The sequence below is a fragment of the Triturus cristatus genome, chromosome 9 (genome assembly GCF_964204655.1).
Source record: "Triturus cristatus chromosome 9, aTriCri1.1, whole genome shotgun sequence".
Taxonomy (NCBI): domain Eukaryota; kingdom Metazoa; phylum Chordata; class Amphibia; order Caudata; family Salamandridae; genus Triturus; species Triturus cristatus.
In genome coordinates this window covers 504,810,132-504,837,435 of record NC_140592.1, presented here as the reverse complement: position 1 = coordinate 504,837,435, position 27,304 = coordinate 504,810,132, and the positions used below count along the sequence as shown (strand labels likewise).

General features: G+C 42.9%; 1 long non-coding RNA gene across 1 annotated transcript in view; it reads left to right on the top strand.

Moving 5' to 3' along the window:
* Positions 1-22,569, top strand: part of LOC146798207 (uncharacterized) — a 59,268-nt gene extending 36,699 nt beyond the window's left edge. Inside the window, exons 2-3 of the long non-coding RNA XR_014969127.1 lie at positions 151-220; positions 22,400-22,569. This is a non-coding gene — a long non-coding RNA (uncharacterized LOC146798207). The remainder of the gene's footprint in view (positions 1-150; positions 221-22,399) is intronic.
* The last annotated feature ends 4,735 nt before the right edge of the window (positions 22,570-27,304 follow it).

The following is a 27,304-nucleotide window of genomic DNA, read 5'->3' as shown; positions in this document are numbered from 1 at the left end:
CTAACCGTACTTACCAGTAACTTGGATTTCCTTCCATAGGAATCCATTGTGTGGTTTTCACCAGAAAAGTTTGTGTCGATTTTCACAAACTACAAATATTCTTTAAAAATCGCCTGTATGACTTAAACACATTCTTTCAACTGTTTACAGGAGATGCACCAGTGCTGGATCCAGGATGCACCACTGAGTAAGAAAAAGTAACAATAACACTACTTATCTGGTAAGTGAATTTCCTCCCATAGGATAACATTGGTGATTCGATGTGAAAAAGTTTCTAATTGTCAACTTTTAAAATACAATAATATTCCTTAAAAATCACTACTGTAACCAAAATGCTTTTACTCTACTGTTTACAGGAGATATCCCAAGACTGAATCTAGGATCCAGTCCTGTGGTTAGAAATTGTGTTGCCCATTGCAACAACTGTAACTACTGTACTTAAAAGTCTATTGCCTATTTGCAAAGTATTTATACTAAAGTAATTTGTTCTGAGAAAGTATATGTTGTAATGTAATGTATAATGTAATTGTTGTAAATACACTCCGGAAACGGATAGTGAAGAAGTTCTAGTTTATTCGTGTGGATCCTACGGCCTCTCATGTGAGATGCCAACATTCTAAGAGGAGCTTCAGCTCCAACATTCTAAGGATGGGCAAGCCCATAAGGCGAGGGAGAGAAGGGGGGAAAAGGTGAAGAGGGAGACAGGACCAAATTACAACACATCTCCCTGCAAGGCAGAGAAAATACACATGACTTAGAATTTTCAGATGGACGTACCCCATAGCCAAAAGGGCAGATGGGGGGAAATATATAACAGAACATTTTTTCCGCAGACTAGAGCACCTGGAATAGCGTTCCCCCAAGTATAAGGTTGGGTAGAGAAGTACAAAAATGCAATCCCACAACAGTTCCCCGCACCTGAAGGCTATCTAACCCATGAGGAATGGGAGGCTGGGACGTGGGAAAATTAAGGTCCCATTTTGTAGTCTGATTGCCAACTTGGAGGTTTACGTACCCTTGCCACTTTGAGTTCCCCACTATTGGACGTTTCAGGACTACGCTCTTTCTCATCAGTGTGTTTGGAACCAGTAGTGCTTGGACAACTAGCTATGTTGTCCATACTCCACGTGCCTCCGTCTTCCAGCACAACTGAATTGTTGTTAACCCGTGTTATCCTCAGTGGTTTGGAAAATGAGGAGATCTTGGATTTAGACAGGGACGGCCTCTTAACGACCACCCACTGGCCTTCACTCCACTTCTTTTATGAGACTCCCCAATGACTGTCGTACCTGAGCTTGTACTCTTGTTGATGTTTGTGAGTTTTCTCCAACACAGCGTCTCTATCCACCCACACCAGAGTTCCTCCATTTAGCCAGTTAGGAGTGAGTTTGGAACCCAGGTTCCTGCCTTTGAGAGAAACAAATGGTGACACTCCGGAGACAGCATTGTGCGATGTATGATATGACCACAGCATTTTCCTAATGCCTTCCTCCACCGGAACCTGGGAGCTCAATGCTAGTTGGATGGTGTCCTTTAACATCCTGTTCGCCCTTTCCACCAGTCCATTGGCTTTGGGACAGTAGAGTGGGGCCTTGATGTGTGAAATGGACAGCGTGGACATGAACTGCTTCATTTCCTCTGAAGCGAATTGAACTCCGTTGTCCGTTATTATGACACCAGGTATGCCTTCCTTGGAAAAAGTGTCCCTCAAAAAATTCAATAGCGACGCGGTGGTGATGGAAGATACCATTCTCGTTACAATCCAATGAGAGTGGTAGTCTATAAGAACAAACATGAACCTATGAAATTGGTTCAGTAGGTTTAAGGGACCAATTATGTCCAAGCCCAACTTTTCCCATGGTACGGTGGGCACCTCCACAGGGATTAACGGTGCTTTGCGGACAACTTTGGTTTTGTCACAACAACCGCAGGCTGCGCAATTCTTTACTTGATCTTCCACTAGAGAATCCATCCCGGGGAACCAATAGTGTTGCCTGATTTTGCTTTTCGTCATGCTCCTCCCTGGGTGGCCCTCATGGGCAATCTGTATTATTCTTTCATACATGTTCTTCGGAGGAATGATCTTACTTCCTCTGCAAATTTAGTTCTCAACAATAGATAATTCATCTTGCACCGGCCAAAAATGGCGCATAGACTCCGGCACCTCCTGCTTGTCAACAGGCCAACCCTTTCTAAACAAGTTCCTCAGTGTAGCAAAATCACTTTCATCTCTTATGGATTTCTCCCACTCCTCCCGATTGATGGCTGGAATTTCAACCAACAGAATTGTCTCCTCCGGTGGGTTTTGCATCGGGTTCCCATTGGTCATTGGTAGTCTGGAGAGACAGTCCGCTACCCTATTTTCACTTCCTGGGACGTATATCATGGTGTAGTTGAACCCTTGTAGACTCAGCACCCATTTCGATATGCGTGGAGTGGTATTTTCCAAGCGTTTAGTGGAGAATAACGGTATTAAGGGTTCGTGGTCCGTCCTCAACACAAAAGGGATGCCCCATAAGAAATACTTGAACTGGTTTATGGCCCAGTAGCATGCCAAAGCTTCTTTTTCTATAGTTGAGTAGTTCAGCTCGGCATCTCTCAAAGTTCTAGAAGCAAAGGCGATCACTGTCTCTTGACCGTTAGTCCTCTGCGTAAGTGAAGCTCCCAAACCCTTCGCGCTGGCGTCTGTGGTGAGAGTTGTTCTAGCATTGGGATTGAAAGCACTCAGAATGGGTGCATCAACGATGGCCTCCTTGATGAGTTGGAAAGCTGATTGGTGATCTTGCTTCCAATCAAATTCGGACCCCTTCTTCAGCAACTCTCTGAGGGGACGCACCTGATCCGCAAAGTTTTTGACGAACTTTGACATGTATTACGCCAGCCCCAGGAATGATTTGAGTTCCTCCTTGTTGGTGGGTGCAGGGGCTAGTTTAACGGAGTCCACCAGACTGGATTTGGGTTTGATTCCTTCGCTTGAGATGGTGTGACCTAGATAAACTACAGATTCCACCCCAATTTTACATTTGTCCTTCTGAGTGGTGAAACCTGCCTTACTAAGTCTGGTCAACACTGCTTCCAGGGTTTTATTGTGTTCTTCTGCTGACGAACCGTGAATCAGGATGTCGTCCTGGAAACAGAGAACTTTTCCCAGACCTTGCAGAATGTGTTGCATGACGCGTTGAAACACTGCTGCCACAGATGCCAGGCCGAAAGGCAGTCTGGAAAATTGATAAGCTCCATGCGGGGTTATGAAAGAGGTGAGGGGCTTAGAATCCGGGTGGAGAGCGACTTGGTGGTACGCCGATGATAGGTCTAGCACTGTAAAAACTTTGGCTCCATGGATGGCAGACAGCATTTCATTGAAGTTGGGGAGGGGATGTCGGTCAACCCAAATGTTGGAGTTCAAGTCCCTGAGGTCAACACACAGACGAATCCCTTTGTTACCACCTTTGGCTGCTACCACGATGGGCGCCAACCATTCAGAGCTCTCAATCCTCTCTATGATCCTGCACTCTTCCAACCTGTCCAGCTCCTTCTTAAGCGGTTCCCTCGTCAACAGCGGGATAGACCTAGGTTTGTGGATGATAGGTCTGGCATTGGCTTTAAGCTTGATTTTGTGGAGGAAGCCTTTTAGGAGTCCGAGTTTGTCTGTGAACACCTCTGGGAAACGATTGCAGATTTCCATTCCGACACAGGCCCTGTCGATCAGGTACACAGGTTCCGGCACGTTGGGGTCTAGTTTGATTCCTAAATCCTTTTGGTGTTTCCACCCTAGTAGGTTGGAACCATTCCTTGTGATGTAGACTTTTCCCACGGTTGATCTGTCCTTAAAGTTAATGTTCATGAGTCGCATTCCAATCACAACTAATCACAAAATACCAGTGATACAACCCTCTGTGCAATGAAATAGAGGAAACAAATACAAAAATCCATAACTTGCGTGAGCTGAGCCTGTCAGCGATAAACTCGAAGCAGGCTGGATGATGTTAGAAAAGGTTGGATTGTTCAGTTAATGTTTCCCCCAGCAGGGGGAGCAGTACTGGAGAAAGCAGAGAGCAGTGTCTTGTCACGGAGCGGCCTCCGAGGCGTTCAGTCAGAGGAAGGGCGGAAACGCTGGCGATGGAAGTATCTCCAGAGAGGAAACGAGGAACGACGTCGCCTCCACGCTGACAAGATAGGGACCCCGAAGGCAGAGACACCACCGCTGAGGAAAAGCAGCCCACAAGTACCGGTACACAGCTTCGGAGACACCACCGCTGAGGAACAGCAGCCCACAAGTAGCGAACTCAGGAGCGCCGATCACCACAGCTGCCAGGGACCCACCAGCAAGGAGTCGCCAAGGAAAACAACCCCAGGCAATGTCCCAGCAACCAGCGACAGCAACCGCCAACTCGGGGAGCCACGCCTAGAAGCTTGACAGGCAACTCTCCAGCACGGGGTCAGCAGCGTATGCAAGAACTGATCCCCCTTTGAAACGGTCAGTCTTAAAATTGAACGGAGGTAAGGGGGAGAGACCACCGCCAGGCAGAAGGCACTGGGGGAAGGATCCAGACCGTCCCCAGCACGGTAAGATATCTCGTCGCCAAAATTGATGTTGTAAATACACTCAGGAAACGGATAGTGAAGAAGTTGTAGTTTATTCGTGTGGATCCTATGGCCTCTCACTGTGAGATGCCAACATTCAAAGAGGAGCTTCAGCTCCAACATTCTAAGGATGGGCAAGCCCATAAGGCGAGGGAGAGGAGGGGAGAAAAGGGGAAGAGGGAGACAGGACCAAATTACAACAGTAATTATATAATGTAATTTAAAAAATAAAATATCTAAAAACAATGTTTTAAAAAATGTAGGAAATCAATATAAAAAAATCAATATAACAATTAATACATTTAACAGTTGTCATTTACGAAACCTTTGAAATTCACTCAAAAAACCATAGGTTTTAGGCACGTTATAGTTAGGAATTGGCATTTAAAAAACCTTAGAAATTCACTGAAAAAACCATAGGTTTTAGGGGTGTTATAGTTAGCTGGACATTTCACTTGTACAAAACCATTGAAATTCCCCCGTTATAGTTTTTTTTTTTTTCAAGTCTGTTTATTCTTTTGAAATACAATACATCTCGCTGTCATTTTTAACATCGTAAACATAAAGAACACAACGTTTCAACAACATTACAGTTCCAGATAGATTTATGGAGCTCAGAGTGCACAACATGAACACAGTGCAGGCCCTGCGGTAACCCCACAGCAAGTACAAACATATATCAACAACAGCAGCAATATAAATGGTGTACAGAATCAATCGACATCCACAGATGTTGACCCTGGAAGGAAACTTTGAGCGGCCCCCATATATCCTTCGGTTGGGAAGAGATAGGTAACTCTTCTGCATATAGTTCCAAGTTTTCCCTACAATATTCCATATCCGACATCCACCAATTTAACTTCGGATGCGCTGCACTGTCCCATGTAAACAAAGTGTGCCGTTTGGCCAACAATAGAGCAACCCTCACAAATCTGCCCGCGATGCCTTTCATTTGAGGTACATAAGTCAGCAGACACACCGTAGGCGTACAGGGAAGCAAAGCCCCCGTCATTATGTGAATGTGGTCCAGCACCTCTCCCCAGTACTTAAGCACCGGTCCACAGCTCGCGGCAAGGAGCAAGAAATCCGCACCCGACTGTCTACATCGTTTGCATTGATCTAACTCCCTCAGACCCATTTTGTGTAGTTTGGATGGGGTGTAATATACCTGATGCAGGAATTTGAAATGAATAATGTGTAAGCTCCCATTAGGAGTGAGGCGGCCCGTCAACTGACAGATCCGCTCCCACTCCTCTCCCATGAGTTGGGGGTCCAGCACATCATTCCATTTTGCATGACTTTTATTGTGGCCACTAACCGTCTCCTCCTGCACAGCCCTGTATAGTTTAGTAATTAGTTTTTTCTTAGTTGGAGTCACTAGCATTAGCTGTAGGGACTTGAGCATTGGAGGTTCAGCAGGAAAACATGGGTAGTGATCTCTCATGGCGCATTTTAGACGGTGGCAAGTGTACAAAAACAGAGATGTGGGGTTCTGTATGTACTCCAAATCGCTCTTTTCAAGATAGCGTCCTTGATTATATAAGTCCTGCATATGAATAATGCCAGCTTCTTTTAATGATTTTAGGGGACCTGCCTCCTGGGTAACTGACAGGGCAGCATGATGCGCCAATGGCAGTGCCGGTGCATACAGCGGTAGTTTGTGCGCCCTGCGTCCAATCGACTGCCAGGCGTCAATAGTCACATCCAGTGTGTTAATTTCCGTGTGTGGCTTGTGCCGGGCAGTATGCGTAAGTATTCCTCTAAGTGGGTGGGAGGGGCATCCCCATCCTCCACCGCTACATGTGGAACAAAGTCGTGTGGCCTGAACCAACAGTACGCATACTGGGCTTGCCCTCAGAGATAGTATACGTAGAAGTCTGGCGCCGTGAACCCCCACTTGTCATATGACAATGTTAGTGTTTTCCAGCTAATTCTAGGATGCCGTTCCCCCCAAATTAATCGCAGCAGTTGGGTACGCAGTGTTTTAAAAAATTGTAGTGTCAGTTTGACCGGTATATTGCAATATAGATCTAGAAAGCGGGGAGGATGACCATTTTTAACACGGCGATGCGATCCGCTAGGGACAACGGGAGATGCAACCATCCATCCACCTGTCGCACCAGTGTGTCATAGGCTCTGCCATAATTTTCTCTGATCACAACCTCGGGATCACGATGTACCCATACCCCGAGATACTTGACTGGTTCCGTCCATAGTAATGGGTATTCCAGTTGGGGCTGGGACGTAATCGTCGTCAGCGGTATAACATCCGACTTGTCCCAATTGATCGGGAGTCCCGAGTACAATCCGAATTTAATATACTCCCGGAGGATTGGGGATAAATGTGTTTGGGGATCTCTTATAAACAAAACCATGTCGTCAGCATACATCGATATGCCGACTGGCCGGTGGTTAAAGTTGAGGGCTGATGCTCTATGACATTGTCAAATCTTGCAAGCAAGGGGTTCAAGGACAAGGGCGAACAGAAGAGGGGACAGCGGACATCCCTGCCTCGTACCTCGCTCAATCCGGAATGGCGCAGATGTATGGCTACCCACGCGCACTCTGGCTGATATCCAAGTGTATAAGATCCGTATCCCCTGTATTATGACCTCTGGGAAACCTATTCTGCATAATATGTGAAACATATAGTGCCATTCTATGGAATTGAATGCTTTAGCAGCATCGAGCATGACAGCGGCCGCTTGCAATAGAAAAAATAGTGCGCAAATTGTGGGAGGTGGATCTTTCAGGCACAAACCCGGACTGATCGGGGAGCACTAGGCGGGTCATCAGAGGTTGGATCTTTGTGGCTAGTATCTTAGCCAATATTTTTGCGTCTAGATTAATCAGTGACAAGGGGAGGTAGGACTCACAGAGAGAAGGCGGTTTGTCCTTCTTAAGAAGGGCTATGATTATGGCCTGTCTCAAAGACGGGGGTAGGGTGCCTGCCTCGTGCGCTTCAGCATACATGTCCAGTAAATGTGGGATTAGAAGGTCTGCATAAGCCTTATAAAATTCTGCCATTAGGCCATCTGGTCCCGGTGCATTATTGTTGGGGAGGGAGATAATAGCATCTCGGACATCACTCTCACCTATGGGCATAGATAAGTATTCCCTGTGGGCATCCGAGAGCCATGCACATGCTATGTCAGACAGATATTTCGTCATGGCATTCCCATCCACGTTGCCCTGTGTGGTGTCGAGCGTCTTATAGCAATCCCTGAATTGGCCCACAATGGCCTGTGGAGTGAAGTGTTCCATCCCATCTCCATCCACAATCTTGTCGATCTGCTGGTAGTGAGCTCGAAATTGTAATTTGGTGGCTAAGTTTCTACCGGGCCGACCCCCTCGCCATATGCTCTAGCCACATATCTTTTCCCCTTATACTTTGCTTCTGTGTCCGCTAATTTTTCATACTCCCTGAGTAGTTTCTGTATGCGTGCGAGCGTGGCATTAGATGGTGCTGCGCAGTATTCCCTTTCCAACTCGCCAAGAGCAGTCTCAGTTTTAGCAAGCTGACCTCTAATATCTTTCAAAATGCCTGAGGTGGTACTAATGCAAACTCCCCTTATTGTCACGTTGAACGCCTCCCATAAGGATGCCTGACTATCCACTGATCCCGTGTTTTCAGCGAAATAATTCGTGATGGCAGTTCTAATGGTGTCTGTATAAATAGGGTCTCGCAATGCCTCAGCTCGAAAGCCCCATGTGAAGGGGCAATGCGGATTAGTAGGGATTTGCAAGTGTAGGTACACTGGGTTATGATCTGACAGGGTACGGGGTAGACTGCTGACATGAATCACCCACTTGTTCGCATCTTCATTTAATAACCAATAGTCTAGGCTGGACCAGCTGTTGTGGGCAGGTGTGATATGTGTGCCTACATGTGCCTGCTCATTCCGCAACCTCCAAACGTCCACCTATCCTAGTTCTGTCATAGCCTCGCGGACACATTGGGCCACCTTAAGCGTATGGGCGCCTGCTGGGTTCGATTTGTCAATCTGTGGGTTGAGATGTGTGTTGAGGTCACCCCTCCAAAGAACCGCTGTGTCTGGCAGGAGCGTATCTTAGTAAGCATCTGTATAAAAGGTGTTGGGTCATCTACTACCGGACCATACATATTAATGATCGTGACATAGGTCATGCCTAGCTTGCCCTGCACCATAGCCTAGCGCCCCTCCGAGTCCGTGTAAGTTTGTGTAGGCAGAAATGAAATACCTCTTTTGATCAATATAAGTACACCTCACGCATAAGCGGAATAGGAAGATGCAAGCCGAAACCCCGCCCATCTATGAGCCATCTTAGTTTCCGTGTGTTTAGTCAGATGCGTCTCTTGCAAAAGAGCAATTTGTACATTGTGCCTGTCTAAATAGTGTAGTACTTGTCGTATCTTTTTGGGGGTGTTAAGTCCGCGTACATTCCATGTCAGGAACCTATATTCGTCACCCATTATCTTTGTGTGAGGGCATTGCTTTAGACCCGACTGTCTTCATCCGCCCCTCATCGTACTGAGTACCCTGTGTCTTTTCCATGCCGAGCACTCCGACCATATTCCCCACAAGCACCTGGAACCGTATCGAACACCCTCCCCCCACCCACTTTAGCAATCCAATTTTGCCAAAGACAGATCCCATTAACATATTAAAAAAAAAGGAAACATAACAGAAAACAAACCCACAACACATCAGTGAGAAATAGAAGTGGGGAACACCCAATGGGGGGACGTAGCGGCCTCAACCACCTCCCAAACTAATGGGGAGGGGGCCGCCGTTCTGTGTCTAGTGCTCCTATCGGTTAGCCCACCCAGATAGACGCCCAGCAGTTACAGAATGTACAGTTCGGTCGCTGTGATCCCATTAGCAAATTGACGCCATATAAAAGTCAAATAATGATACACAGCAACTTTGCCAGCTCAATAGTAATCCGGTTACAGAAACAACATTCACTTAATATCTATTAGGTCCCTGTAACATCATTTCTCATTTATCTCCAGTATGATATACAAATCTGTCTACATCGGGTTATATCGGAAAACAGCGCACATGCATCTCAGTAACTCAGTGATTATCACAATTGAACCATCAGGAAAACGACCAACAGCAACTGTGCGCAGTCTCAGGTTACCAGTCCTCAGCCTGGGCATCACAATAGCCAACAGCAGAGTGAGAGCCACAATCAGTCATCAACCCCAGAGGTTGGCTGGAGGACCGCTGCCTCCGTCCCAGCGACCTGGCGTGGTCCATGGCCACTTTCGGGTTAGTGAATATCTTGGTGTCATCATCAGTACCAATGCGGAGGCGTGCCGGATACAACATTGCAAAGGGGATTCTTTCTTTCATAAGGAGTTTTTTGACTCCTAGAAATTCTTTGCGCGCCGCTTGGACCGTGGCGGTAAAGTCGGGAAAGAAAGAGAGGACATTGCCTTGCTAATTGATAGTGCCCTTCTGTCGAGTGATACTGAGCAGTGCATCCCGATCTCTGAAATTCAGAGCGCGTAGCCAGAGACCTATGGGCGCGCTCAATGGTGAACATGGCTGATAGATTCTTAGGCTCATAGATGTCTCTTATCATAGCTTCGACATAATCCTCAAGTCTTCTCACATTGGTGAATTCGGGCAGGCCCAAAAGACATATGTTATTGCGCCTAGAGCGCGCTTAAATGTCCTCATTTTTCGCCTGTATCACCGCCAGTAGCTGCGTGATATCTGCGGTTTTGGCAGCGAACTGTTTTAGACCATCCTCATTATCCGATATGCGCTGCTCCGCCTCACCAATCCTCACTCCCTGCTTGTCTAACTTTGCTGAAATGTAATCCATGCAGCCATTGAGGGCCTCAATCTTCCCATCAATAGATTGCAGGCTGGCTTGAATTGCAGAAAGTGTTGCCTCCAAGGCCATAGGGGTCGGCGTGTTAGAGTCCAGCTCTGAGTCCGATGCCCCAGTTTGTGAGGTTTTACCCCCTTTGCGTGCTTCAAACGTTAGCCTTGGTTGAGTTTTATCAGGTTTGCCCATGTCTGAGGCACTGTCTCTACAGGTCTTTATCCGGAGAGTGCAAGGGGATATTCAGGGGTCGGGGTGTAGCGAGGTGTAGTCCTGGCAGTCCCAGTGTGCACCCAGTCTGGTCCGTAGTGTGTGGAACACCGGGTAACAGTAATCCCACAGTCCTCCTCAGTGATGAGAAGAGCTCCAGCGAGAGGAGTACCCAGGAGAGGGGGCAGAGTCTGAGCGCCTCAGCTGCAGATCCCCCCGGGTTATGGTCGCAATTGGAGTAGGCCCCAACAACGCGCCTCGTGTAATTCCAGCAGATTTGCGTGGCACCGTCTCTAAGGGTCAGTTCCGATCAGACCCCCCACCTCACCGACAGCAAGGCAGTCATGCGCGGCCTGAATCAAAGGGTCTCCCTAGACCCACGGGCGCAGAGTCCAGCGAGGTCCAGTGCGCCGCCCCCCATGTAGCACATCCGTGACGTGATCTCAGCCGCAGTCAGCTCCCCTCTCAGGTCCCTCCCAATGCCCCGCAGCCATCGCATGTGTCTCCCCCGGAGCCCCGGTGTCAGTGCCACTCGTCGCTGCTCCTGTCCGCCGCCATCGCCCTCGGCCTCAGCACGAGAGACAACGTCGCGCCGAGCTCCACCTCGGAGTCGGCATGAACTGCTCCTCCCCCTGCTGCAAGCATCCAGTATGGCGGGCGATCTCGGCAAGCTCGCCGTTCGTGTTCTTGGTCCCTTTGGCTGCCCACCGAAACCAGCCTCCGACAGCTCTAGTCCAGGAGCATCAGATTACCATACTAGCGTCCGGTTATGGGCATCCGAGGAGCAGGATATTGTAGGATAGTTAAGGCGGCCGGCAGAGCAACACTACAGTGCGGCCATCTTGCCGTGCGCCTAGCAACGCCCCCCTCCCCGTTATAGTTAGTTCAGCTAACTATAACTTGCGTGCCCGCAATGCACTGCTGATGACGTCACATATTACATCACTCATGAAATGTCCAGCTAACTATAACACCCCTAAAACCTATGGTTTTTTCAGTGAATTTCTAAGGTTTTTTAAATGCTAATTCCTAACTATAACGTGCCTGAAACCTATGGTTTTTTCAGTGAAATATATATATATATATATATATATATATATATATATATATTCACTGAAAAAAACCATAGGTTTCACACAAGTTATAGTTAGCTGTACATTTCACTCGTAAAAAACCAATGAAATTCCACGTTATAGTTAGTGCAGGCAACTATAACTCACGCGACCGCAATCCTCTACTGATGCTAATACTGTATTTAGACACTTATTTGCCCATGTCTTCTTCCATTAAATTTTAGCTATACATATATTACAAATATTTTTTTTTCATAAAGACACATATGTCATCAGCAGAGGATTGCGGTCGCGTGAGTTATAGTTGCCTGCACTAACTATAACGTGGAATTTCATTGGTTTTTTACGAGTGAAATGTACAGCTAACTATAACTTGTGTGAAACCTATGGTTTTTTCAGTGAATTTGCAAGGTTTTTTAAATGCTAATTCCTAACTATAACGTGTGTGAAACCTATGGTTTTTTCAGTGAATTTGTACGGTTTTTTAAATGCTAAGTTACTTTACGCCGTTCGTGCCGTGCGCGCCCACTTCACGCAGTTCATTCCGTGCGCGCACCGTGCGCACACAGTAAGCACGCAGTGCGATTCGCGCACCACCCGCCCACTTTACGCAGTTAGTGCCGTGCACGCACGGTGGGCACGCGGTGCGCTACACGCACCGCGTGCCCACGTTACGCTGGATGGGCCATATACGCACGATGCGCTTAGCGCACCGTCCGCACACGGAGGACATATTATGCGCTTCGTTGTGAAAGGTTATCTATTAAATGTTCGGGTGTTTAATATGCCATGCACAAAAGGTGCCCAGCTGGCACCTTTTGCACACGGGGGAGGGAAAATGTGGATTGTTTTTTTTTAAATAAATTTTTTGCCGTACGCGTACGGTAAGCGCATTCGGCGTTTTTTCAAAAAAAAAAAAAAATTCTTTTTGCCCTTGGGGGTCCTTCTGGGACACCCTAACCAAGGCTAGGTGGTTAGGAGCTGTCTAGCCTGCCCCTTTTCATGTTATCCAACTGTTTTTCCTCCCCCCCTCAGAGTGCGAGAGAGAAAATGGCGGCCGACACTTCCTGGTTTCGACCGATTCGAATGTTTACTTTGATCTAACAACCAATCAGAAACGCGCTCGCGCACGGCACCGTATGCGTACGGTAAGCTTACCGTAAGCGCACGGTAAGCGCACGGAGCGCTGCCACAGATATATATATTGATTTAAATGCTATTTGCTCAGGAACTACTGAACAGATTTACACCAGACCTACAAAAGGCACTTCCTTGACCTTATGGCTACCTCTCTGCCAAATTACAAGTAATTCTGTTCAGCCGTTCGGGCTGTAGCTGTGTCTAAAGGTCCTATGGAAAAATGCATGGGGAAACGCGTTTTGGGACCCCCCTTTTTTCTCAGCCCCCGCTTGACGAATCACCCCGAGACTTTCAGGGTAGGAGCGGAGCGTAGCGCCCCATTAGTTTTGAAAATTTCGCGAGGATTCATCAACCGGCGCCAAAGTTATTCAAAATAGAATGTTGCGGATTTCCTATGGAAACAGGGTCCTAACTATAACTACCTACTGGCGACCGCCAGTAGGTAATATATATATATATATATTGCTCCACCAACTCCGGTAAAGAACCAAGGGCTGTCACGGGCGGTCCGAGTCAGGATACCGGAACTCCTCACACAAACTCCACACTGTCCCCTTAATGACAAGGAAACACTCGGACACTCCGTAGAAAGTAAATCCTTTCATCAAGCAAGCAGAACGACGCGTTTCACCATTATGGCTTTATCGCGCTCATATAGTCGACATCACGCCATGTTTAAATATAACATGAAAGTAAATTAACAGTAAAAACGGACTTCTCTTTCAAGTATAGCACAATGAAGGTGCTAATAGAGTGGCCATTTTGCAATGTTACATATGTGTAGAAATGTAAGCATGCTAATCCCAAGTCAATGCAGAAAACAGAAATTAATAGATAGCTTTCACTCTGAATTCATAATAATTTGATTGAATTTCAAAAATCGGCATTATGATACAGCGTTCATTACAAAAGTGTTTTTTTTACAAATGTAAAAACAAATACACATTGCAAACACTGGAATTGTTGCGTTACCGGATAAGGGCTGTTAAACCATTAATAAGTGGAAAAATAGACGAACCACATCGTAATCGTCGTCCCAGTGGACAAATTAACAGATCAGCTAACCGGCACCTACTGCATGATTAACATAGTAAACAATGGCCACACAGATTGCGTATATAGATCTAAATGTCGGAAATTAACCAAACAGTCTCTGGAAAATACTTGTCAGCTCAATATGTATCAACGAAGACACAAAAAAGGGGGGGTTTTTTCAACAAAAACATTTTTTTTTACCTCACACCTCAAAACTAATGAATTGAATTCGCCAAGGAGATTTGCAGTTTTAAAGCTGGTTTAATGGACTGCACACACAACGCGTTTCAGCTTTCGCCTTGTTCACGCTAGAGCAAAGTGTTTTCAATAAAGTTAAATACAATTCATTATGCGCAAAATACACAACCAACTTCTTACAACAAAGCAATGCAATGCAAGAGAATGGTAAAATGGCGGCCATCTTAGCCTAATGCGAATCCCACATAATATTGGGCAATATATCATAGAAACTGGGGAATATGAGCATGGTAACAAATATAGAGCTCAATTATCACCAAATAATTTGTGTAGCCAATCTAGTATTGAGTAAATTGTGCAAACTAAGTCATGCTGCACGGGCTACCAATGGTGATAACAGGTGTTTGAGCATACACCCATCAAACACAATCGTTCAGCCCTAGTGGGCACAGCTCTAATGATCTTAATTCTGGGGTAATCAATATACACCCCACCGACTTTGTAATCAAATGGAAAACCTTGCCCAAAATAAAGCCCCAGTGGGCATAATGGAAAGAGTGCAACACTCTGACAATTTAATTAAGCTTGACTCGAAGTCCCAGTTTATCAAAGGCCACAGCATATTTTTGATACCAATCCCTGAAAAATATAATAAAATAAACCAAATTTTAGTATAACGAAATCATAGCCACAGTATATACAATATCAATCCTCAAACTTAGTTGTGTAAATGTACAGATAATTCTTCACTAGAATTCAACCCTTTAGGGAACATTGTATCGAAGTCCACAATATATCTAGACTCCAATTGTCTGAGGTGGAGCAATTTATTACCTCCACGTACAGTGTCAACGACAGCATCAATTACCACCATCTTCAGCAGTCGTTCATTTTGAGCATGCTGTTCGAAAAAGTGTCGTTCAACAGGATATTGTTTGTTGTTGTGGCGTAGAGCCCTTACATGTTCTAACACTCTTTTTTTCACACGGTGAATTGTGCTGCCAATATATGCCTTGTTACATGGACAGGGTAATGCATAGACACAGTACGTCGTGTTACATATCAGAACTTTCTTGTTGGTAAACTTTTTGCTCATACTCGAGAAATGTACCTCTGTACAATCCACGCTATTTCTGCAAGCCTTGCAGTTTTTGCAACAACAAAATCCTGGCCGACAACTACTCTTAAGGGTTGTCAGGCTGGTTATTACATTGGGACTTAACTCATCTCTCAGAGAGTTACTCCTCTTGAACGTAACTTGCGGATGATTAGTCAAATGTTTTTTGAGATTATTGTCAGTTAGCAAAACATGCCAATGTTTATCCAAAACCCGGCGCAAATCATGCGCTTGTCCTGAATACGTATTAATGAAACGTAGACTTTCCATATCCGATATTCGTTGCACAGGGTGCAGCAGCTCATTGCGTGCAATGTCATCTACCTTCCTACATGCCTCTTTGATGGTACAAGGATGGTAACCTCTCTCTTTAAAGCGTTGTATCATATTGTCTTTTTCAATTGCATAACTGCTCTCCGTGCTACCGTTACGTTTCGTGTGCAGTAATTCCCCATATGGGAAAATGCACACCAACTTGCGAGGATGAGAGCTGGATGCACTCAAAATACTATTACCGGCGGTCTTTTTCCGGTAAAGGTATGTGTGCATGGATTGTTCTTTGATCTCCACAGTAACGTCGAGGAACTCAACAGAGGTCCTACTGACATGCTCAGTGAAGACCAAGTTGTATGGGTTGTCATTCAGTTTTTTAACAAATGCATTGGCAGAGTCCAAGTCCCCTTTCCAAATTAAAAAGATGTCGTCAATATATCGGAGCCACAGGACACAGTTGGAAAATTCGTCCAGCTGTGAGGCCACCTGCTCCTCCCACCAGCCCATGACAAGATTGGCATAGCTGGGGGCGAAGCAGATGCCCATCACTGTGCCCTGTGACTGCCGGTAGACGACATCATCAAATAGAAAACAATTGTTCATCAGACAATATTCGATCATAGCCATGATCATCTCTGAGTGACACAGGAGAGAAATGGAATGAGTCTTAAGAAAATGTTGCACAGCTCTCAAACCCAGTTGATGTTGTATGCTGGTATACAGGCTGCCAACATCCAAGGTGACCAAAGTATAGTCTGGTTCCCAGTGAATCCCATCAATGATAGTTAAAAAATGGGTAGTATCCCGTAAATAAGCTGGTAACGCAATTACGTAGGGTCTTAAATAATGGTCAATGTAGCAAGAAGTATTCTCCAATAGAGACCCAATGGATGAAACTATGGGTCTGCCAGGCGGATTAACCGGGTCCTTGTGCAATTTAGGGAGTAAGTATAACACAGGTATCCAGGGGTAAGGGCATCTCAAATAGTTGAATTCCTCCCACTCTAATAACCCCTTCTCTCTCCAATCTACTAGGAGTTCCCCATACTTCACATTAGATACTGATATGGCCCTTCTGTCAGAAATCGCATAACATGTCTGGTCACTCAGTTGCCTGAGTCCCTCACGCAAATAGGATGATTTGTCCTGGATCACCACATTACCACCCTTATCCGATTGTCGGATATCGATGGTATTGTCTGCCTTTAAGTTTTCTAGTGCTTGAATTTGACACCAGTTAAGGTTTTTCTCAGACATCGGGATTTTACCATGCCTCATTCTCTTTAGGTCATTTAAAACACCCCTCTCAAATACCTCAATGGCATCACATTCAATGTTCGGCAGAAACACAGATTTGGGTTTAAAATTACTGCCTGGATTAATGTTGGTGTCAATCGAAAAATCATCCAAATTCAAACATTCATCAACATCACAATTTTCCAAATTAGACATGGTAGATATTGCATGTAAGACCTCAATGTCATCAACATTGAGGGTATTCAAAGGCACAATCACAGGTGTTATATCTGTTTTGTTGTGTTTGGTTTCAAACCATTTCTTCAATTTTAATTTGCATGAGAAGTAAAATAAGTCAATTCGTATTTGAACAAAATTAAAATTGGAAGTAGGGCAAAAGGACAAACCTAGGCCAAGGAGGTCTCTCTCATCTCCCGATAGAGATCGTTGGGAGAGATTGATGACAGTCATTGTTGAACTTTTTTGCCCCTTGTCATCATTCCCATTGGGCTTCCTACTTCTTTTCTTGCTCCTCTGTTTGGGCTGTTTGTTCCTCTGATTTTTCCTCTGCCGCCTCGCCCTCTGCCTCGCTGACCAGTTTGGTCTTGATATTGCTCTGTCCGTCCCTGGTTTAGCATTTGGAACTGGGCTAAAAAATTATTCGACTTCTTTGGAAGATCTTGACTAGCCAGACTTGTAGCCACTGACATGGGTATATCCGATAAGCTGCCATCTGAGACGTCACTCTCAATAATATCTACATTAACAGATGCTGTGGATGGTGGTATGGACACAATTCCATTTATATCAAATAAATGATCATATTTTTTATGGAAGGTAAGGGTCCGGCCCGACTGATAGTCCTTAAAGTCTCTTAAGAACTTACGTTGTTTTTTGGCCGTAATCTCTTCCTCTAATTTGTCCATTCGTTGCAATAGAGATTTCATAAAAGTCTCCAATACATCTTTGGCCACCAATTTTTCAAGTTGGGCAGATAACTGGTCAATCTCTGCCAATAATTTGCTACGGTCTTTTAGTGCAAATTTGACTAAAATACGCATCATAGTTATGGAACAGGCAGCAGAATTATTGGACCATTCCTCCAACATCTCCGGATCAGGGTCCTCATAAGTAGGAATGGTAAAAATGCGCAGCCCTCGAGGCACTCGGGCTACATCTATATATCTTTGTAGGGACTCTGCTTCCCACTATTTGGAGAGTTCTTTTTTATATAATTTCTCCAACTGAATATAAAGTTGCTGGATTTTTACTTCCTCCGTAATAACAGTGGCTGGGCTGGTTAGATCCCCACTAGCATTGCTTTGTGCAAAAAAGGTTTTATTTTGGGTAAGGTTTTCCATTTGATTACAAAGTCGGTGGGGTGTATATTGATTACCCCAGAATTAAGATCATTAGAGCTGTGCCCACTAGGGCTGAACGATTGTGTTTGATGGGTGTATGCTCAAACACCTGTTATCACCATTAGTATCGCGAGCAGCATGACTTAGTTTGCACAATTTACTCAATACTAGATTGGCTACACAAATTATTTGGTGATAATTGAGCTCTATATTTGTTACCATGCTCATATTCCCCAGTTTCTATGATATATTGCCCAATATTATGTGGGATTCGCATTAGGCTAAGATGGCTGCCATGTTACCATTCTCTTGCATTGCATTGCTTTGTTGTAAGAAGTCTGTTGTTTATTTTGCGCATAATGAATTGTATTTAACTTTATTGAAAACACTTTGCTCTAGCGTGAAAAAGGCGAAAGCTGAAACGCGTTGTGTGTGCAGTCCATTAAACCAGCTTTAAAACTGCAAATCTCCTTGGCGTCCGTGTATACTTTCGGAAGAGAAAAGTGTGGTGTTTCATAAGTGGAGCTGCCGATTACCCCAACACGGACCGTCCTGCTAGACAGCCTTCATCATTATCGGGATTGTTTGTTGATTGAAATTGAACGAAGGCTGACCTCGTCCATCTCCCTTGCCATTTCCGTGCCGATCTACGTTGACTCTGGTATCACGGAGGACACTGTGATGGTTACCGAAGCACCGCTTATTTGAAATATCGTGCGGTGAGTGACTACGGCATTGTAAAAGTTCTTCTGATATCTGTGAGGGACTGTGAGGTTCCACTTTACCCGAGTTGCTGATTCTTTGTGCTAAGGTGGCGGAGTTCGTTCCTCTAACGAACAGCTCTGTGGCGTGAGTTTCAGCTCCGGTCCGGGTTTTGTGGTTACCGCGTTACCTACGCAGCGAGGTGTGTGCGAGAAGGGAGCTGACTCGATTTTGGAACTAACAAGTCTCAATTTTTTCAGCATTGGAGATTTCGAGCAAAACAACTTGGTGATTATGGCTGCAGCTTTAGAAGCAAAGCGCAAAGTAACGGCCAACAGACTCTTTTTTGCACAAAGCAATGCTAGTGGGGATCTAACCAGCCCAGCCACTGTTATTACGGAGGAAATAAAAATCCAGCAACTTTATATTCAATTGGACAAATTATATAAAAAAGAACTCTCCAAATGGTGGGAAGCAGAGTCCCTACAAAGATAACTAGATGTAGCCCGAGTGCCTCGAGGGCTGCACATTTTTACCATTCCTACTTATGAGGACCCTGATCCGGAGATGTTGGAGGAATGGTCCAATAATTCTGCTGCCTGTTCCATAACTATGATGCGTATTTTAGTCAAATTTGCACTAAAAGACCGTAGCAAATTATAGGCAGAGATTGACCAGTTATCTGCCCAACTTGAAAAATTGGTGGCCAAAGATGTATTGGAGACTTTTATGAAATCTCTATTGCAACGAATGGACAAATTAGAGGAAGAGATTACGGCCAAAAACAACGTAAGTTCTTAAGAGACTTTAAGGACTATCAGTCGGGCCGGACCCTTACCTTCCATAAAAAATATGATTATTTATTTGATATAAATGGAATTGTGTCCATACCACCATCCACAGCATCTGTTAATGTAGATATTATTGAGAGTGACGTCTCAGATGGCAGCTTATCGGATATACCCATGTCAGTGGCTACAAGTCTGGCTAGTCAAGATCTTCCAAAGAAGTCGAATAATTTTTTAGCCCAGTTCCAAATGCTAAACCAGGGACGGACAAAGCAATATCAAGACCAAACTGGTCAGCGAGGCAGAGGAAAAATCAGAGGAACAAACAGGCCAAACAGAGGAGCAAGAAAAGAAGTAGGAAGCCCAATGGGAATGATGACAAGGGGCAAAAAAGTTCAACAATGACTGTCATCAATCTCTCCCAACGATCTCTATCGGGAGATGAGAGAGACCTCCTTGGCCTAGGTTTGTCCTTTTGCCCTACTTCCAATTTTAATTTTGTTCAAACACGAATTGACTTATTTTACTTCTCACGCAAATTAAAATTGAAGAAATGGTTTGAAACCAAACACAACAAAACAGATATAACACCTGTGATTGTGCCTTTGAATACCCTCAATGTTGATGACATTGAGGTCTTACATGCAATATCTACCATGTCTAATTTGGAAAATTGTGATGTTGATGAATGTTTGAATTTGGATGATTTTTCGATTGACACCAACATTAATCCAGGCAGTCATTTTAAACCCAAATCTGTGTTTCTGCCGAACATTGAATGTGATGCCATTGAGGTATTTGAGAGGGGTGTTTTAAATGACCTAAAGAGAATGAGGCATGGTAAAATCCCGATGTCTGAGAAAAACCTTAACTGGTGTCAAATTCAAGCACTAGAAAACTTAAAGGCAGACAATACCATTGTTATCCGACAATCTGATAAGGGTGGTAATGTGGTGATCCAGGACAAATCAGCCTATTTGCGTGAGGGACTCAGGCAACTGAGTGACCAGACATGTTATGCGATTTCTGACAGAAGGGCCATATCAGTATCTAATGTGAAGTATGGGGAACTCCTAGTAGATTGGAGAGAGAAGGGGTTATTAGAGTAGGAGGAATTCAACTATTTGAGATGCCCTTACCCCCGGATAGCTGTGTTATACTTACTCCCTAAATTACACAAGGACCTGGTTAATCCGCCTGGCAGACCCATAGTTTCATCCATTGGGTCTCTATTGGAGAATACTTCTCGCTACATTGACCATTATTTAAGACCCTACGTAATTGCGTTACCAGCTTATTTACGGGATACTACCCATTTTTTAACTATCATTGATGGGATTCACTGGGAACCAGACTATACTTTGGTCACCTTGGATGTTGGCAGCCTGTATACCAGCATACAACATCAACTGGGTTTGAGGGCTGTGCAACATGTTCTTAAGACTCGTTCCATTTCTCTCCTGTGTCACTCAGAGATGATCATGGCTATGATCGAATATTGTCTGATGAACAATTTTTTTCTATTTGATGATGTCGTCTATCGGCAGTCACAGGGCACAGCGATGGGCACCTGCTTCGCCCCCAGCTATGCCAATCTTGTCATGGGCTGGTGGGAGGAGCAGGTGGCCTCACAGCTGGACGAATTTTCCAACTGTGTCCTGTGGCTCCGATATATTGACGACATCTTTTTAATTTGGAAAGGGGACTTGGACTCTGCCAGTGAATTTGTTCAAAAACTGAATGACAACCCACACAACTTGGTCTTCACTGAGCATGTCAGTAGGACCTCTGTTGAGTTCCTCGACGTTACTGTGGAGATCAAAGAACAATCCATGCACACATACCTTTACCGGAAAAAGACTGCCGGTAATAGTATTTTGAGTGCATCCAGCTCTCATCCTCGCAAGTTGATGTGCAGTATCCCATATGGGGAATTACTGCGCGCAAAATGTAACTGTAGCACGGAGAGCAGTCATGCAATTGAAAAAGACAATATGATACAACGCTTTAAAGAGAGAGGTTACCATCCTTGTACCATCAAAGAGGCATGTAGGAAGGTAGATGACGTTGCACGCAATGAGCTACTGCACCCTGTGCAACGAATATCGGATATGTAAAGTCTACGTTTCATTACTACGTATTCAGGACAAGCGCATGATTTGCGCCGGGTTCTGGATATACATTGGCATGTTTTGCTAACTGACAATAATCTCAAAAAACATTTGACTAATCATCCGCAAGTTACGTTCAAGAGGAGTAACTCTCTGAGAGATGAGTTAAGTCCCAATGTAATAACCAGCCTGACAACCCTTAAGAGTAGTTGTCGGCCAGGATTTTGTTGTTGCAAAAACTGCAAGGCTTGCAGAAATAGCGTGGATTGTACAGGGGTACATTTCTCGAGTATGAGCAAAAAGTTTACCATCAAGAAAGTTCTGACATGTAACACGACGTACTGTGTCTATGCATTAACCTGTCCATGCAACAAGGCATATATTGGCAGCACAATTCACCGTGCGAAAAAAAGAGTGTTAGAACATGTAAGGGCTCTACGCCACAACAACAAACAATATCCTGTTGCACGACACTTTTTCGAACAGCATGCTCAAAATGAACGACTGCTGAAGATGGTGGTAATTGATGCTGTCGTTGACACTGTACGTGGAGGTAATAAATTGCTCCACCTCAGACAATTGGAGTCTAGATATATTGTGGACTTCGATACAATGTTCCCTAAAGGGTTGCATTCTAGTGAAGAATTATCTGTACATTTACACAACTAAGTTTGAGGATTGATATTGTATATACTGTGGCTGTGATTTTGTTATACTAAAATTTGTTTTATTTTATTATATTTTTCAGGGATTGGTATCAAAAATATGCTGTGGCCTTTGATAAACTGGGACTTCGAGTCAAGCTTAATTAAATTGTCAGAGTGTTGCACTCTTTCCATTATGCCCACTGGGGTTTTATTTTGGGCAAGGTTTTCCATTTGATTACTAAGTCGGTGGGGTGTATATTGATTACCCCAGAATTAAGATCATTAGAGCTGTGCCCACTAGGGCTGAACGATTGTGTTTGATGGGTGTATGCTCAAACACCTGTTATCACCATTGGTAGCGCGTGCAGCATGACTTAGTTTGCACAATTTACTCAATACTAGATTGGCTACACAAATAATTTGGTGATAATTGAGATCTATATTTGTTAACATGCTCATATTCCCCAGTTTCTATGATATATTGCCCAATATTATGTGGGATTCGCATTAGGCTAAGATGGCCGCCATGTTACCATTCTCTTGCATTGCATTGCTTTGTTGTAAGAAGTCTGTTGTTTATTTTGCGCATAATGAATTGTATTTAACTTTATTGAAAACACTTTGCTCTATTGTGAACAAGGCGAAAGCTGAAACGCGTTGTGTGTGCAGTCCATTAAACCAGCTTTAAAAATGCAAATCTCCTTGGCGTCCGTGTATACTTTCGGAAGAGAAAAGTGTGGTGTTTCATAAGTGGGGCTGCCGATTACCCCAACACGGACCGTCCTGCTAGACAGCCTTCATCATTATCGGGATTGTTTGTTGACACATATATATATATATATATATATATATACATTATATTCACACACACATATATATATATATATGTATTTCTTTGTATTTAGATTGTTGTCTAAATGTTTTTAGTTAATGCAAATATATATTTGGGTTGTATTGTTATGATTTTAGTTATATATATATTCACTGAAAAAACCATGGGTTTCACACACGTTATAGTTAGGAATTAGCATTTAAAAAACCTTGCAAATTCACTGAAAAAACCATAGGTTTCACACACGTTATAGTTAGGATTTAGCATTTAAAAAACCTTGCAAATTCAGTGAAAAAACCATAGGTTTCACACACGTTATAGTTAGCGAACATTTCACTCATAAAAAACCATTGAAATTCCCCCGTTATAGTTAGTTCAGCTAACTATAACTCGCGCCCCCGCAATGCACTGCTGATGACGTCACATATTACATCACTCATGACATGGTCAGTGACATCACTCATGACATCACTGATGACATCTCAAATGACATCACTGATGACATCACTGATGACATCATCCAGTGAATGTCTGTTTTTCTGAAAATTAAATATGTTTTATATATGTATATCTCAAGGTCGATGGAAGAATAAATGGGTATATAAGTGTCTAAATGGATGATTTGTTTTTGAAAAATTGATTGTGTAACTGACTGATAAGTGTATCATAGTGAATACATGGCTTAGTGAGTAATGTTTAAATATGTAAATATCTGTATCAGTCTCTCACTTTGTGTATAAGTGGCTGCATGGGTTGGTGAGTAGCTACATGGGTGTCTATATAGGTTATTAGTTGGTTTTTTGAGTATCAGTCTGAGTGTCTGCATGGTTCGGTGGGGGGTATTACGTAGTGCATAGATGCATGAATGAGTGACTCACTGTTTTTATGTGTTGAAGACATCATGTGTGCAGGACTGTATGGGTGGATGAGTGTGTGTATGGGTGTGTTAGTGAGTGAATGACTGTCTCAATAGTGTCTTTATGAGTAACTACATATGTTTTAAACTAGTATATGTGACTATTGGTGTATATAAGTGAGTATATGTGAGAATGAGAGATTGAAAGAGTTCCTGTATGAATAAGTATGTGTTTCTATAAGTGATTGTTTAAAAGACTAAGTATGTGTAAGTTTCCGTAGAACTAAGTGTGGTGGTGTGTGTATAACTGTATATGCAATTAAATTTATGTTTGATTCTTTATTAGCATGAGTGACTATGTGTGTAAGTAACTCTGTGGATGAGTGGCATTGTGTAACAGGATGTATAGGTGTATGAGTACATATGATGAGTGAGTACATGTATGAGTGACTGTATAGGACTGTTGGTGAATGAGTGGATGTGTATGTGGATCTTAGAATTACTGAAGAGGTTGTTTTAACTGGTATTGGTATGTCCATTGTTTTGAAGATTTTAGTCTCTATTTTTGAATGTGTGTATCAAAGGTTATATTAGGGTGAGAGGAGGTCTGCCACTCTATCACAAGGATGATGTCATCAGTGATGTCATCAGTGATGTCATTTGAGATGTCATCAGTGATGTCATGAGTGATGTCACTGACCATGTCATGAGTGATGTAATATGTGACGTCATCAGCAGTGCATTGCGGGGGCGCGAGTTATAGTTAGCTGAACTAACTATAACGGGGGAATTTCAATGGTTTTTTATGAGTGAAATGTCCGCTAACTATAACGTGTGTGAAACCTATGGTTTTTTCAGTGAATTTGCAAGGTTTTTTAAATGCTAATTCCTAACTATAACGTGTGTGAAACCCATGTTTTTTTCAGTGAATTTGTATGGTTTTTTAAATGCTAATTCTTACCTATAACATGTGTGATTCCCATGGTTTTTTCATTGATTTTGTATGATTTTTTTATTATAAATTCTTATATTAAAGGTGTTTTTTTTTAAAAAAAAGCAAGTTTTTTTTTTTACTTTATATTCTCTTAAAACACTATGTTTATTTTTTTTAAATTCTGCAATATATTAATTTTTCTCTGTTTTGTTTTTACCAAACAGGTAAGATATATTAGTATAACATATAAATTCTTTTTTTCCTTTTTTTTTTTTTTTTTTACTTTATATTCTCTTAAAACACTATGCTTAATTTTTTTTAATTCTGCAATATATTAATTTTTCTCATTTTTTTTTTACTAAACAGGTAAGATATATTAGTATAACATAAAAATTCTTTTTTTCCTTTTTTTTTTTTTTTTTTTTAAGTGCGCGTACGGTAAGCTTACGGTAAGCGTAATGTTCGTAATAATACTACTCATTTTGCGTATGGTTAAGCAATTTACGTAGCCGTGCGTACTGCGTATGGGGCGCGTAAGCGTGTACGCTACACGCGTACGTTACGCGGAAGTGACTGTTATGCGCATGCGCGCGAGCGCGTGTCTTTTTTACGCGCATGCGTACTTTTACCGTAAGCGCACCGTAAGCGCTCCGTAAGCGTAACGTAAGCGTAACGTACGCGCACGGTGGGTCATGTCATCATGAAACAAAACTTTTGATTGGTTCAAAGTAGTTTCAGTTCTAGAACTCTCCTACACCACACCCATTCCCCTCATTTCTGCTTGTGATCCCTTAGGAGAAGGAGCTGACTTGTCTTTGTGACACGATGGCAGACCAGCACTCTTCTGCTGAGAGTGAGGCTAGCAGCACCACCATCAGGCAGAGAAAGAGGAAACAGAAGAGCTCTTTTATATGGGAGTATTTTAGTTTTCCTGAGGGTGAGAAAAAAGTCAATGCTGCTTTGGTGACTTGTAAGCTGTGCCAGCGTGTACTTTCAAGAGGTAATCCCAACAAGAAGTATTCCTTCGGGAATCACACTATGTTGAGACACCTTGAGGATGTACATCCTAGGACACATGCACGACATACTAGAGGCAACCCTTCATTAAGTCGAGCAAGCACATCCACAGCAGCTCAGCCGAGTCCTTCTTCGGAAGCTCAGCAGAGCCCTTCATCTGTGGGGGCAGATTCACCTTTTTCTGATCCTGTGGAAACGAACCATCGGTTTGCGAGGGTTACAATGCGGTGTTCATTTTGCCATGGTCTAATTGTTCATAGGGAGACCAGTCTTCCCCTCATTAACAACAAAATAGACCAGCACATTTGTCCTACCAGCTAATGTTCCCATTCTTCCTTTCCTCTGTCCCTGCATGAACACAACGGCTCTTTTAAGAGCCAACCTTACCTCTCAACTTTTTTTTATTTTTTCTTTAAAATTTTTTTTTTTTTTTTTACCGTACCGTAAGCGTAATTTGTTTTAAAAAAAAAAAAAAAAAAAACTAAAAATCAATTACCACATTTCAAGATCCTTGAGGGATTAATAACTAAATACTGAAAATCTGTTTGAGGAGAAGTGGAAGAAAGGGACCATCTAATTTCTGACTTACCTGACCCACCCAACAATTTAATTTTTAATTAAAATTTAATTGAAATTACTTGTAAAAATGGTTGTTTTTTTTCGAAAATATTCTTTCACAATCTGAAAAAAAAGAAAAAAAGTATTAATATTTAATAAATCATTATATAACACAGTACACGTATTTACATATTTTCCAAAAACAATTTTTTGCCTTTTTTTTGCTGTTTTCAGAATATATTGCATTTCACTATAAATCGTGAAAGCAATTGCATTCATCACTTAACAGCGGGCAAAAAAAAAATAACAATCTCAAAGATTGTTTTAAAAAAGCCCAGAATCTCTTTTTACTTAAACATAACATTATAGAAATGCATAATATTCTAAAAACATATCATCTAATAACAATAACTATTTCTTTAAAATACTGTCTGACAATTTTGGAACAGAAGCATAATCTCAAAAATAATATATCTCAAATAACTCCACAATACATCTGGTTACATTTCCTTTAGGCCAAATAGTAATTTTAAAATTCTTTTTTGATTAAATTTCCAATGGTAATCTAATAAAATTCCAAAATTTAAATTGTACAGATGTTACCGATTCTCTCTAACATTTTGGTTTCCGAAAGATTAATTAATAATTAAATAAGTCCACAATACAATTGGTTACCTTTCCTTATGGCCAAATAGTAATTTTAAAAATCTTTTTTGAATAAATTTCGAATGGTAATCCAATAAAATTCCAAAATTTAAATTGTACAGATGTTACCGATTCTCTCTAAATTTTTGGTTTCCGACAGATTC